This window comes from Copadichromis virginalis, linkage group LG17 (assembly GCF_057382275.1).
Source record: "Copadichromis virginalis isolate Kocher_CV1m ecotype Utaka linkage group LG17, C_Virginalis_male_GT1.1, whole genome shotgun sequence".
NCBI classification, from domain to species: Eukaryota; Metazoa; Chordata; class Actinopteri; order Cichliformes; family Cichlidae; genus Copadichromis; species Copadichromis virginalis.
In genome coordinates, this window is record NC_140634.1 from 13,544,115 (window position 1) to 13,557,729 (window position 13,615).

At 41.1% G+C, this 13,615-nt stretch overlaps 1 long non-coding RNA gene across 1 annotated transcript in view; it reads left to right on the forward strand.

Annotated features, from left to right (window-relative positions):
- Positions 1–11,568, forward strand: part of LOC146689090 (uncharacterized) — a 38,811-nt gene extending 27,243 nt beyond the window's left edge. Inside the window, exon 3 of the long non-coding RNA XR_014915980.1 lies at positions 10,534–11,568. This is a non-coding gene — a long non-coding RNA (uncharacterized LOC146689090). The remainder of the gene's footprint in view (positions 1–10,533) is intronic.
- The last annotated feature ends 2,047 nt before the right edge of the window (positions 11,569–13,615 follow it).

Sequence of the window (13,615 nt, forward strand, 5' to 3'; positions counted from 1 at the left end):
AACTTCAAACTCCTCCAGTCAGTTGGTTTCCATGGCTCTTTATGACATAAGTGGTAGGAGCTTTATACCGTTGTCTCACACCAACACATTCTCATCCCAATGTGTAAAATACAGACGATTGTGATAAGTCGTCTTTACCCTTTGGGAATGAGAGCGGGTTGAAATGAATTGATGTGTTTTTCGTGCCAAGTAAAAATAATAAACCTAATAAAGCATTATGTACATTAAATCTGTTCATTTTCAGATCCTGAGTCACTAGGGAAAACACTATGTGATGGCCACTACATCAAGCTATTTTATTGTTGACTTATCAATGAGACTTTTTTATTTTTGTGTTCAAATGAGCAGCTGGAGCCTCTTCTCTAAGCGTGTCTTACCGCCGCAAGCTGGTTTATATATATGTGGAAGGTTACCTTTTGCTTCACTATGAGACGCCTAGGGGCGTGACAAGTTGTCCGTATTTTTGCGTTGGGAATGAGAATGCTCTGCTCACACAGCTTTGACTCAAAATGGCTTGTTTCAGACTATGGTAAATGGACTGGTTCTTATATATTGCTTTTCTATTCTATCAGACTACTCAAAGCTTCATTTACCCATTCATACAATGTTTTTTCTATGAAAGTGCATTCTATCTAAGATTCACACTTTAATGGACGCATTGGAGAGCAACTTGGGGTTCAGTTGCTTGCTCAGGGATATTTGTCACACAGACTGGGGCAGTCAGGGATCAAACCACCAACCTTCCAAATAGCAGAAAACCTGCTCCACCTCCTGAGCTACAGCCACCCCCAAATGGATAAAGTTGGATGAAGCTTCGCCAAGAAATAGTTGAAAATGAAGATTATTTTGAACTGTGAAAAGCTACTCTCACGCAGTCCAAGAATTAAAATGTGGAAGCAGATGTGAGCCTAATAACTGATAAATGCAGAAGTCTTTTTTGTTATTTTTCTTTTTCTCCCATCCTTCCTGCCCTCTGTTCATTATTCTCAGGTGAAATTGCTGTGCTGGCTTTGTTGATGGTTTCCGCCCAGAGGTGGACCATCTCAGTGCAAGTCATTTCTCCCACACCTGGTTGCATTGCAGTCATTAGGCAGAGTATATCACGCACAGGTGGTGCCATGGTTCCTCACTTGACTATCCTCCGAACATACAGACCAACAACAACAACACAGTCAGGACCCAGCAAAGACTTTAATGCAGGGGAGGCGTGATGAGCTGATGCAGCTCCGGTGTGACAGTCTCCCTGCAGCATCACTATAGTCCACACCCTGCCACAGCTACCTTGTCTGTAAATCCTTCCACCAGTAACTAACTTGAAAATCTCATCTGGACCGTGTATGTCTGGAACCCACTGGCCTGCATTTTTTGGTGATGGCTCCAACAAATCTGGTCCCTTTTTGCACCTCCTCATCAATCAAAGGAACACTTGCCTGCACGCCAACTGACTTACAGCTCATTCCCTACCCACTCTAGAAATTCACCTGCCAACTCAGCTCACCACCCACGCTAGATCCAAGTAGAGATCACTAAAACATACATTTTCAACATCTTCCTGTTGGATTCCACTCTAATTTATACTCTTTTCTGGCAGAAGACCTGTGATCTCTCCCAAGTTGAACATGCTTATTCATGACCCCTCACTATATAATACAGTCCACTTAACTGAGCATGCATGGCCAAACTGCCTTCTTGGGTTCTGACAGTACCTGATCTTGTGACACACACAGATTTCAGATGTCGTTCCTGGAATCTGCTTGAGACACAAAGTTTTGAAGTCACTGCCCCAAGTGTTCCGATTACCACAGGGACCACTGTTACCTCCATCCTTTCACATCTTCTCTAGCTCCTCTATCAGCCCACAATCTTGTGTTGATTCTTCTTGATGTTGCTATCATTTGGTAAAGTTACGTCTATCGATACGGCCATCTTCCTCTGCTTATCCATCACTAGTATGTCTGGTTGATTAGCCATCATTAGTTTCTCCATCTGTATCTGGAAGTCCCACAGGATATTAGCTTGGTTATTTTCAACCAAGAGGTTGCATGTGAAGTGTGACTGCACATGTGCAGTATGTGCAGGGTGTCCATATAGAACCATGAAAATCATGAACTGTCCATTATTGGTGGGATCTAGCAACAGTTTTGCTAGATGATGTTGTACGAATAAATGATTTCTTATTCTAACTCTTTTTCCCTGATGTCACATTATTATCTGAATACTTGCTCTAGTATTAGTGGGTCAGGCCATATCTTTTTCCTTTATTCTGACCTGAATTACTCACCTGTATGTAAGGTGTACCCACAGAAACTTACACCAGGCAAAGTACCCAAAACAACCTGTGTTTCTGCCATGGTCTCCAGGACCTCATTTTGTCATGTCACATATATACACACAAACTCACATGATTGTGGCTGGTAAAATGATGTTTTCTTTTTTTTTGTTTTTCTTTTTTTTCTCTCTTTTGGTTCCTGTAGGAGGCTTCACACTTGGAGGCCCACAAGTAGGGAAAAGAAAGACTCGGGAGTGTTTCTGTTCACCTAACTTGTACACATTCAGATTCATATTTCCTGACCATATAGTCTAATGTACTTTTGCCACGGCCTTCTGTGAAATTCCTCATGCAAACTTTATTTCTGACACAAAATATTTGGAAGCTACTTGACATATTGTAGAAGAGAAAGTGAGTGAGAAGGAAAACACACTGTCACACATGCACACGGGATTGTCAGCCTTACACGCACACACATGCTTACACACAGACATGCATATATACATATCCTTTCATGGAAAGCCACAAGTTTCTAGTTATATCCCGGGTTTCAAATAAAAAGCGTTTACAGCCAATTCGTTTGCGTAAATGCCATTCCTGTCTGTGTGGAGTAATGCAACCATTTCTAAGCCTTCAACAATAAATAGTTTATTGCTTTTATTTGTCATGGCTTATGTTGTATTGCCAAGCCCTCAAAAGAATAGAGAAAAAAAGTATATTTTCCCACTAATGACTGTGTGTGATTTATAGAGTCTGTCTTTGACATCGGGGTGTCTGTACTTTCAAACCGAGCATAATTAGACCTCTGGAGCTGCATGCATCTCAAAACAGATTTGACAGAAATGCTGTGTTTCCCAGAGAGAGCCTCTGCTGTGTGGTTTTGGTACAATGCTGAACAGTCAGCGCATGAGAAAAAAACGCCTGCAGGTTTCCCTTCCAAGTACACACAGATACGTGCATGAACACACACAGAGGTCAACGATATCCGCAACAAACATAATGATTGGCTTTGACACACTTTCAGAATCAGATACAAGGGGAGAAGAAAGAGCATATAGATTGGGTCCAAAGTGAGGCAGTGAGGCATGAGCTGTTCCCCGCTGAACAGAGAAAGGACGGATCCCCCTCCCTCCTTCGTCCTCACTGACCCTGAATGCTCACAGAGTGATTTTAACAGGTCACAAAGAAACAGGAGTTCACACTTTTTGACACCCCTCACCCTCCTCTCCCTGCTCCTCCTCCTTCTTATTTTTCTCTTCTGCCTGCCTCTTGACTTCCGTCTGTCTCCATTTCCCTCTCTGTGTGGATGGAAAGAAAAAAGAAAGAAAGAAGAAACAGTTTCTGTTTTGGGTGCCCGTCAAGTGATTTCTAATGACACACTGTTCTCGTCTCCACAACATGTATTTTAGAGTAAATGAATCAGGCAGTACATGGTCTCATTAAGTTGAAAGTGCCGCTTTCGGCCACATAACTACATGGTGTCCGGAGCCGCAGCGTTCACACCGAGAGGCAGGCAGAGCTACAACGCCAACATCACACATGTGCAAATGGGAAGTGTTTGCAGGAAGACTTTGAAGAACTGTGTTGAGTGTTGAGCAACAGGACCAATCAGCAGAGAAATAATTTCGGATTGACACTCTATTGCCACATTTGTTTATAGGCTGTATTTAAGTGCCTAATTACTTTCCAGACTTTAGCTCCTTGTTCAAAACTGGGAACTCTGCTAACCGTCACTTAGGCTAGGTTTGCGGTCTGTCTGACCTGCTTGTTGGACAGTCAGATGGTATCGGAAACACCCTGCCCCACAAATGTTAGATGTCAGGTGAAGATTGTTGACTATTATGTATAACCTTCTCTAAGAGCCAGTATGTCATTGGTAACAATTGCAAACTAAAACTGTCTGACAAATTTCTGAAATATATATTATGGCACCATGTTCCCATACTGTGATATCGGCTGACTGTTTACTTCGATTTCTGTTACTAATATTGTTCAGCCAACCACAGTGAAAAAAGTTTCCATGAAACCATGAAGTGACATCTTTAAGCGATTGCACACACTGTTTTTCTTTTTGGCTTTTTCATGGTGTCCAGCCAAACGCAGTCACATCTCAATCGCTTTGCAGTGTCTCTGACACTGTTCTTGTTGGCTCTTACTACTGCATGATGATGTTGTTGTTGATAGATCTGATTTTCCTGATTTACTTATTTTTGTGTGTGCGTGTTTGTACAACAGCATATAAAGAATAAAAAATCACTTTGTAGGGGATTGAATCTGCACATTTACAGCTCTTCAATCAAATCTTTGGACTAGATCAACTTTGCATTCTTATTACTACTAATCATTGAGACAGGCCTTGGTGCTGCCCCTTGGATCATTTATCATCCAAAACAAACTTTTTTCCCCCACTCTCTTGATTCAAATGTTCTGATTGACTGTCCCACACAAAAAAAAGCTTAGGCAGAAAATGGATGGGGCAAAAAGGTCCACTGTCTTCTCTCAGAGAAGGTATGACAGGTATGTCAAATGGACCAACTGCCTTTCCAGTTTTCATCCTCTTCATAGCTGCCCTCACATCTTTTGTACTAATTCTCTGCATTTCCTGATTCATTTTCCTCCATCTTTCTCATTTTTCACAAGCTCCTCAAAGTACTCCTTCCACCTTCTTGAGTGTGTACTCTCTTCATTTGTTAGTTAATTTACGTCTCTGTCCTCAACCTAACCTGCTGCACATCCTTTCCAGCTCAGTTTCTCTGTCTAGCCAATCAATACAAGTCTTTTTTTTCTCTTTCCATAGTGTCCAGTCTCACATTCCACTTACAGTAGGCCTTTTTAGTACTCCTGTCTACTTTCTTTATCTCTCTGACTATCACACTTTTTCCTTTACCAACCTCTTCCCTTCAGCGGCTTGCTTTATTTGGCATAATACTGACTGTAACAGGGCGGCCCTTAGTGGCTGGAAACACAGTGAGACAGACCAAGGCAAATGTAGTGGAACAAAGTATTTATTTGCTATACAGCTCTCCTTACAACAATTAACTTGTCGAGATTCTTCACAGCACAAAAATTCATCCTCTAATGAGGACTGGCAGCCTTAAATATGTTCAGCTGTCACAGACTTAACCATTATTCCACTCTCATGGCGACCGTGGCTCAGGGGGTTGGGAATCGCATCTGTAACCGGAAGGTCGCCGGTTTGATCCCTGGGCTCTCTGTCCTGGTCGTTGTGTCCCTGGGCAAGACACTTTACCCTACTTGCCTACTGGTGTTGGCCAGAGGGGCCGATGGCGCGATATGGCAGCCTCGCTTCTGTCAGTCTGCCCCAGGGCAGCTGTGGCTACAACTGTAGCTTGCCTCCACCAGTGTATGAATGTGAGAGTGAATGAATAGTGGTATTGTAAAGCGCTTTGGGTGCCTTGAAAAGCGCTATATAAATCCAATCCATTATTATTATTCTCAGGTAAATTCTTACCACAGTATACAATATATTAATTAGAATAAATAAATACATAAATACATTTTCACATTTACATATTAATAAATATTTCACACTTCAATGTTACACCAAACCCAATATTATAAAAACCCAGAAACCCAAGCACAAAAAGATTCACCACACTCTCTTTACCAATGGTCTTTCCCGGAACCCTTAAATGGTGTCTGGACCCCCAGGTAAACATTTGCCCAAACACCTTGAAGAGGACACAGGCAAGAAAGGTGAGTAATCATTATCTTACACATATTTGCACCACTTTTATTCCTAGATTTCACACACACATTTGCATTAGTTTTCCTTACTGGTCAGCCTTAATCACAATCTCAATCACCATTCTTCTCTCCTGACAGACAACCACCACATTCCTTGACGAGGAGCAGCTGTGCAGGATCTGAAATAAGGCTACCAACTGATTTTAAAATTCCCAATAAATAGTCCATAAATATTTAAACTTCTTGTGTGCAAATCCATGCTTAAAGTGCAATGCTAAATAAAGTGCTTGATAAGGTGCTTTTAATAAAGTGAAAGGTGTGCTCTAAAGTGCTATACAGATAATATAATATAAATAAATATAGTAAGGGAGTCCTCCTCCTTACACTGACAAAAAGGACAAGGGAGACAAGATACAATGTCACACAGTAACATTTATGAGTGCCATTGAAACCAGTGACGTCTTAAATCTGCAGTTTGTGCCTCAGTTGTGTTTGCCTCTTCGTGATCACAAAATTTCTTTATTTGTGAGGCCATGAATGAAAAAGAAACCGCAACAGTCATAGCTCATAACCCAGTCCATTTACAAAGAGCATCCTAATAAATCTACACCAAAACAAGGAGGTGAAGTTATTTATTTTTCCTAAAGGAGAGAAAGAAGGATCTTTTATTGCACTGATAAATTTCAGGTTCTCATTACCAGCAGTGTTCCTGCACATTGAGAGGACAGATTGATAACATTGATTTTCCAGCAGGTCACCTGACTAGCGAGGACTGGTGGAGACAGATCAGGAGGTTTCAGCAGCCAATCACAGCTAAGGCGCATAGTCTGTCACAACCAATGACTTAACCCATAGCTGGACACAAGCCCTTCCTCCTGAACTGTGCAGTCAAAGGGTAAAAAAGAAACTACTTGATTGAAATTATTAGGCCGGTTGACTGAAATCCACAGAAAGCAAGTCAACACAGATGATATAGAAGCCTGTGCAATTCTCCTCTCCTTGGAAAAAAGGAGAGGAGAGAACAAAGGAGGAAAGACTGGCAAAATGAAATAAAAAAAAATAAACACAAGCATTACATGTACTGACGTACACTGATACCTCGCATACAGTAAGGAATACAAGGAAAAATGGAAAAAAGTAAAAAAAAACAAGTAAAACATATTAAAACAAAACACTGAATACTTGGACGTGCATCTCACAGTGACACGACAGTTGAATCATGGTTGCAAAATGATGCAACTCCCCAGAGCTCTTGCATCAGGCAAACTGTGACCAACAGGAAGACTTCATTTAGTTGTTGTTGTTTGTATTTATTTATCCATTTCCTTTTTTTAAATTGTAGGAATTACTTAAACTTAAAAATGTTTATTGAAATCTTTTACTAGTGAAGATGGCTGAATGTAACTGGACACCCACAAAGAACACGCAAAGGATCCCCAAAGTTTGATTCTGTTCATCTGGACGTAGGGTTTTCAGTGGGAGAAATGTTTTGTCACTCATCTAAGTGACTTCTTCAGTCTCAGCTGACTGCAGGTTTCCCTAATCTGTTGTCTCAATGTGCAGGAACACTGCTGGTAATGAGAACCTGAATTTATCAATGCAATAAAAACACAAAAAGGACATGTCAGCGGAAGTTGGGGGTCTGATGGTCTTTCCTCAGGACATTTTGAGCACAAGAGTGGCCCAATGCACAACATGCTGGCACTCTTACCTCCTGGTTTCAAACCTGTGCAAGTTCCTTCTGTAAATGACTTTTCTCACTGTGGGTTTGCTGCCTCACTGGGCCCAGGGTAATCTTGAAAAAGAAATCCTTAATCTCAGTAATGTTTCTTCCCATCTAGCTTCCCATTGCATCTTTGATATCTGCAGAACTTTGTTGATGATGAGATCGGCAAGCAAGATTTAAAAATCACAAGCTAGCATAATGACAAGAAAGCAATCTAGTCTTTTTCAAATACTGCTGTTATCTTGAAAAGATGTTCCACAGAAACTACATTACTTGCTCTTTCCACCATAGTGTCCTGGTAAGCTAACTGTATCCAAACCTACTCCAAAGCCATAAAGAAAATTCAACAAGGCTGTCTTTCAAACTTAGTGCCTGTTCCTCCATTAGTCTCTGTAAACACTATACACACATAAGCCCCTGATGTCACTGATTGCCAAATTAGTCCAAAAGACACAGACTTAAATGCACAGATACTATAAAGTATCATGGTCACATTGAGCAGAAACTTCTGTTTAAACAAATTATACTTTGTGTGAATAATGCAGACTCGCCTACGTATTAAAATATTTCTGGTTGTATACAGAAATTTTTTTTTTTGTTATGGAACAGCTTCAAAAAATAAGAACAAAACAAAAATGTATTATATACATGAAATATAATTAATTCTGTTCTGAGCCTTAAGCTCTGAAAGGGTTAACTCCTTTCAGTATACAGTAATGAACTGATCATCAAACACATGTTAGCTGTGCATGTATTCACTCCAGGCCCACCTCTAACCTAAGTGGCAGGTGGGACATAAAATGTTGGGAGGTCCCAAGCTCAGGACATCAAAAGGATGCATCATGACTGAGTCACTGCCACAGGGACTAGATTGCTGCCCGGTGTCGTGAATACTGAGGGGTTGTGCATAAAACACTCAGCAAAGAGAATGAAAAGTGGGATGTGATCGGTCACAAAGGAATGTAATCAAAGTTGCATTTTATTATGTTTCGCTGCAGGGCCACAGGACGCTGCAGCTGTTAGCACACCACTCCACTCGGTTACGGATGAAGGACGCCTGCTTGGTTTCAAAGTCTGTATGTGTTTGGATGCGAGTGCAAGCATTCCTCTCGTTAGTGTGGTGCATGTCTGCATGCTTTTGAATGTCTTTCAGTAAGAGAATGTCTGGACTGTCATTTGCAGCATTTGTTAACAAGTTTAAACCCACTGGTATGGCCACTTCAGCTTAACTCTTTAATTGAAGTGGAATTTAATTTGGGCCATCATTCAAAATCTGTCACATCTGTCATGCCACAAATTGACTGAAGAGAATTTCCCATTATTTACTGCACAGAGGAAAGCATTTAAAAGCATTAATTTTAATGAAAACTATTTCCCAGGCACAAGTCTGCTACTGGTTAAAGGCCCTGAGTATGGATGAAATGGAGCTATTTGTCCACCAAATGCTCCGGGAACTAGAACTTGTGATCTAAAAAGCAACCAGGCACAAAAAAAAACTGAAACCAGAAGCAACGCTTTTCTTTTTCAGAATGATCTGCAGTTGGGTTTAAAATGTTTTATAGCATTGGGATATATGTTTGAGTATGTTATAGTAAGTAAGTTGAATTTATTGATATAGCACTTTTTTAAGACAAATCTATCACAAAGGACATAACATACAAAACAACATATTACACAAGAACATTACCCAAATGTCTAAATAGATGAGTTTTCAGATGTTTTTTAAAAGAAGCCACAGAGTCAATGGTGCGTAGAGGGGGAAGTAAACTGTTCCACAGATTTGGAAAATGCGATCCCCCTTTGTTTTCAAATGGGTCTCTGGAATAGTCAGATCCTTAGATCAGTGGATCTAAGGATCCGGTTTGGCGAATAAGGGTGAAGAAGCTCGGTGATATAGGTGGAGGCCTCCCTTGGTAAAGGCATAAAAGTAAGAGTGAGAATTTTAAACTGATATCTACCCAACCAGAAGCCAGTGCAAAGGCTTTGGAGAAGAACTGTCTGATTTTCCCCGTTTTATATATCTGGTAAGATTTAGTTTGTTCAAACTGAATAATTTTGTATTGCTTTGTTCAGGCCAACTAGAAGCAGGGGTCGTAGCCAAAACTCAGACCATCCGTCTTCCATGTTTCTTCTGAATTTAACATTATGCTGAGCATTTGAAATGACAACAGATCTGTTGTGGAACCTGTCACTGTCATAGTTGGCTGTGTGGAAGGCAAGCAGAAGTGGTGGACCCAAAAATGCAGGACTCTCAGAGACGGGAATTAAACTGAAAATGCAGCTTTATTGCTGGAAGAACACTTCACAAAATAAAACTCACAACAACAAAACTCTAAACCGAGGTGCTGGAGGACTGGACATAACAAACACACAGCTAGTTGAAGGTACGACACGACAGGGAGCACAGGAAAACACAGGGCTTATATACACGGGGGAGTAATTAGGGAATGGGCAACAGGAGGGAGACACAGCTGGGAGAAATTAGGCTAACGAGACAGGGGAGAGGTAAAACTGAACACACTGACATGAGACATGAACTTTCAAAGTAAAACAGGAAATAAGAAACAAATCATGAAAACGCAAACTCGACACAGAGAGAAACACAGAACAAATATGGCACATAAAACAGAAGACAGTGACCTAAATTAAAGGCCAGGACACCAAATAAAGTAAAGACCAAAATCAAACAAGCACAACTCAAAAACCCAAATAATTCAACTATTTAGCAAAACAAAGCAGAAACAGAAAAAGCTGGGTCAAAATTGACCCAGAACCGTGACAGTCACAAACATGTGACACACCTTAATCTGGTCTTTTTCTTCTTGATCAGGTGACAAACATCTCAAAGGATAAGGGTGGGAAAAAAATTCCTTAATGAACACCAAAGAGGAAGAAATGAAGGAGAAAAGAAATGGTCGAGAAAGGGCAAGAGGTGAGCTGATGACAGAACAGAGGAAAGTTTAACCCTGCTGGGCTTGGGAGAGCCCGATTGTCCTGCGGAGACGATTGCTGCCGGATACTCGATGGTCGGTTGCGTCGTGTGTCTGGCGACACTCTCGATCGAGGACAATGAACGACATCTACCAATTTGGAACCACGATAACAGAGTTTGGGCTGACTGGAGCTGGCTTGGACCTGGCTTATCGAAGAACAAGAAGTGGCTACAGCTGTTCAAAATCCCATGAGGCTGATGCCGACATGATAGACGATTGGCAGGGCTGTGAGTACTCAGACTGTGTTTTGAACGCAATATGGATAACATCTTGGAGAACAACAACGGGAATTGAGATAATTGGTGACCAGTGATGGACATTAGACCAACTGTAAAAATTGGATGCAGTTGTTCGCACTAAACCCAAACATTCACCATCTTCACTCGTGCAGCCCCTCTGGCGCCAGCTGAAGGCCTGCCAAGGTCGAAGTTGACCGGAACAACAAATTCTTCCCATGATAACAGGATTGTTGTCAGAACTCTTTGTACCTCCTTCAAGGCCACCTGGGTCCACTGGAGACTGTTGACCTTCGCTTAACCGGGCGTGGTGACACTTTCTCTTAGCCGAACACGGGATACACACACACACATTCACATGCATGGAACATGTACACTGATAGTGATATGCCCTCACTATCACCCTCCCTCCCCTGAATCCAATGCCTCCTCCCTTGCTTACCTCCCATCCAATGTGGACACCGGATCAGCGGGAGGTGCAATCCAAGATTGCATCGGTCCCAGATCAGCTGTACACACTGGAATACTCTCCCATGTTGCTTGTCTGTGTTTTATTGTGTTATGGTGCGTTGATATCTGTGCATTCCTGTATTATCCTTTTGTGTTACACATTTCGATGTTTTTTTCCCTTGTTACCTAGCCTGACGTGTCTACTCAATGTGATGTTTGTGTATTGTATGTATGGTCGGCAAGGTCTGTCATCTCGGTTGTGGGCAACTGCAACTGACAAATAAAGGCTATCTCATCTCATATCATATCTTTTGAGCAATGACATCTGAATTCTGAAAACTGCTTCCAAGAACAGACTGATGGTTTTTAATTGGTCATCTTTATAACGGCAAGTTAAAAGGGAACATGAATAAAAGTGTAAAGAAATGAGAGAAATTTGGTTGCCAGCAAAAGGCATAGATTCAAAATACATAGATAAATAATTTTATTGTGACTCAGTGCATGCACCTTTTTAAAACACCTCTTTGCCTCTGTGTTTCAGGCATGCTCATTTACTCTCCATGCTCTAATGTCATGGAGTGGTGTGGAGATTGGAGGAGGGTGACATAGAAGGAGAGAAAGTTTAGGCAGTGCCATTTATAAAGCACGACCATTTATAAAGCATGGCCCTCTGCCCGTATCATAAACTGCATATTTTGGGGGGAGATGGCAGAAAAGCAGCTGCACTACAGGAGAGCTGAGGACAGGATAAAAAGTCAGTCATGCAAGTCTATTTTTTCTGTTCCAGAGTTCATTTTTCACCCATCGTGAATTGTTTTGAGCAGTGCAATTGAATCTATATTTTTTGAACTGAAAAAAAAATAAAGGTGCACAAAACATCTCTGTTTTCATTGTCCCCACGTAAATGCAGAAACAGTTTACATAAGTGATTCAAACACTGGAGTTTTTCAAACGCTCTGTTTTCAGTGACTTAAAACAGTCTTTACATGTGGACAAAGGCCAAAATACATTTAAAAAAAATACTTTTACACAAATTCCCATGTGGACAGAGTCTGCGTTGGATTGCCTTTAAGGCATGAGGAGTTACCTAAATGTCTTTATGTCTCATGAAGAGCACTATGGATTGCTCTGTTAATGTTGTTGTACTGTTCAAATAAAGCTGAAAGGAATATTAACATAAAAGTGAGCTCTGTCTAAATGTTTGAATGACCTTTAAGGGATTAACAAAGCCAACAATATTCATATCTGTAAAATTGGCTTAAGATGATGTAACTTCACAAAAACTTAAATAGGTTAGGCTGTCATTAATAACTCTTCCCTCTCTCTCAGTCTTTCAAAGACACACACTCGCACACAGGTCCCATTTTATCCTGGCTGTCAATGATCTGCATGACAGTGAATTAGAAATGGCACAGTTAGTATTAGGGCTTCCTGTGGCTCTAGTTGGGTTTGGTTGGGTGAGAGTTAAGTTGCATCTCATGGTCAAGTACTGACTATAAAAAGAATTGATTTCTTTTTATAGAGAGATTAGAATTGATTTTTTTTAACAGTGTTTCACTTATAACTTATTGATCTGGAAGGAGGAAAATCCTGGGCTGGTTTCCACAAATTTATCATAAACTCACAAATTAACCAAACAGCTTTACTTTGTGGCTCTGTGTTTACTGACAGACTACAAACTTTATGAGGTCTGAATCACTAAAGGGTTCTGTGAGTATAGAAAGCCCCTCTGGAAAACCAAACCATAAAGCGTAAAAGCGCTGACAAAAGCTGAATAAAGCAGTGATATGTACTGTCAAAGCCTGACAAGAGAATTGATTATATGAATACTGGCAGCATGGCAAGAAGAAAGAAGGACAGCTGACCTCTCTTGATCTTTCTTTCTTTCCATGCCATTCTCTGTCGTCTTGCCCCTGTGCACCATCTGATCTATGTTTAAACAGGATAGAGTTCTTCGGGGCCAACAGGGATAAAGCTCTCTCTCGTCTCTGCATGTTGAATGTGTCAGTGGAGAGAGTTATAAGCGCTGGTCCCCCACCCCCACCTACTTCTTGGCAAGTGGCAGTCAGTCAGCTGATTTGTGCTGGTGAGGGGATTTGGTGTTCCACGTAGGCTATTTAAAAATGCACCAACACCTTTCTCTTCCGCTCTCTCTCTTTTCCACTCTGTCGCCTTCTCTTACGACCACATAACACACCCCTCGCCCATTCCCCTATATTGCTTGCTTTTTTTT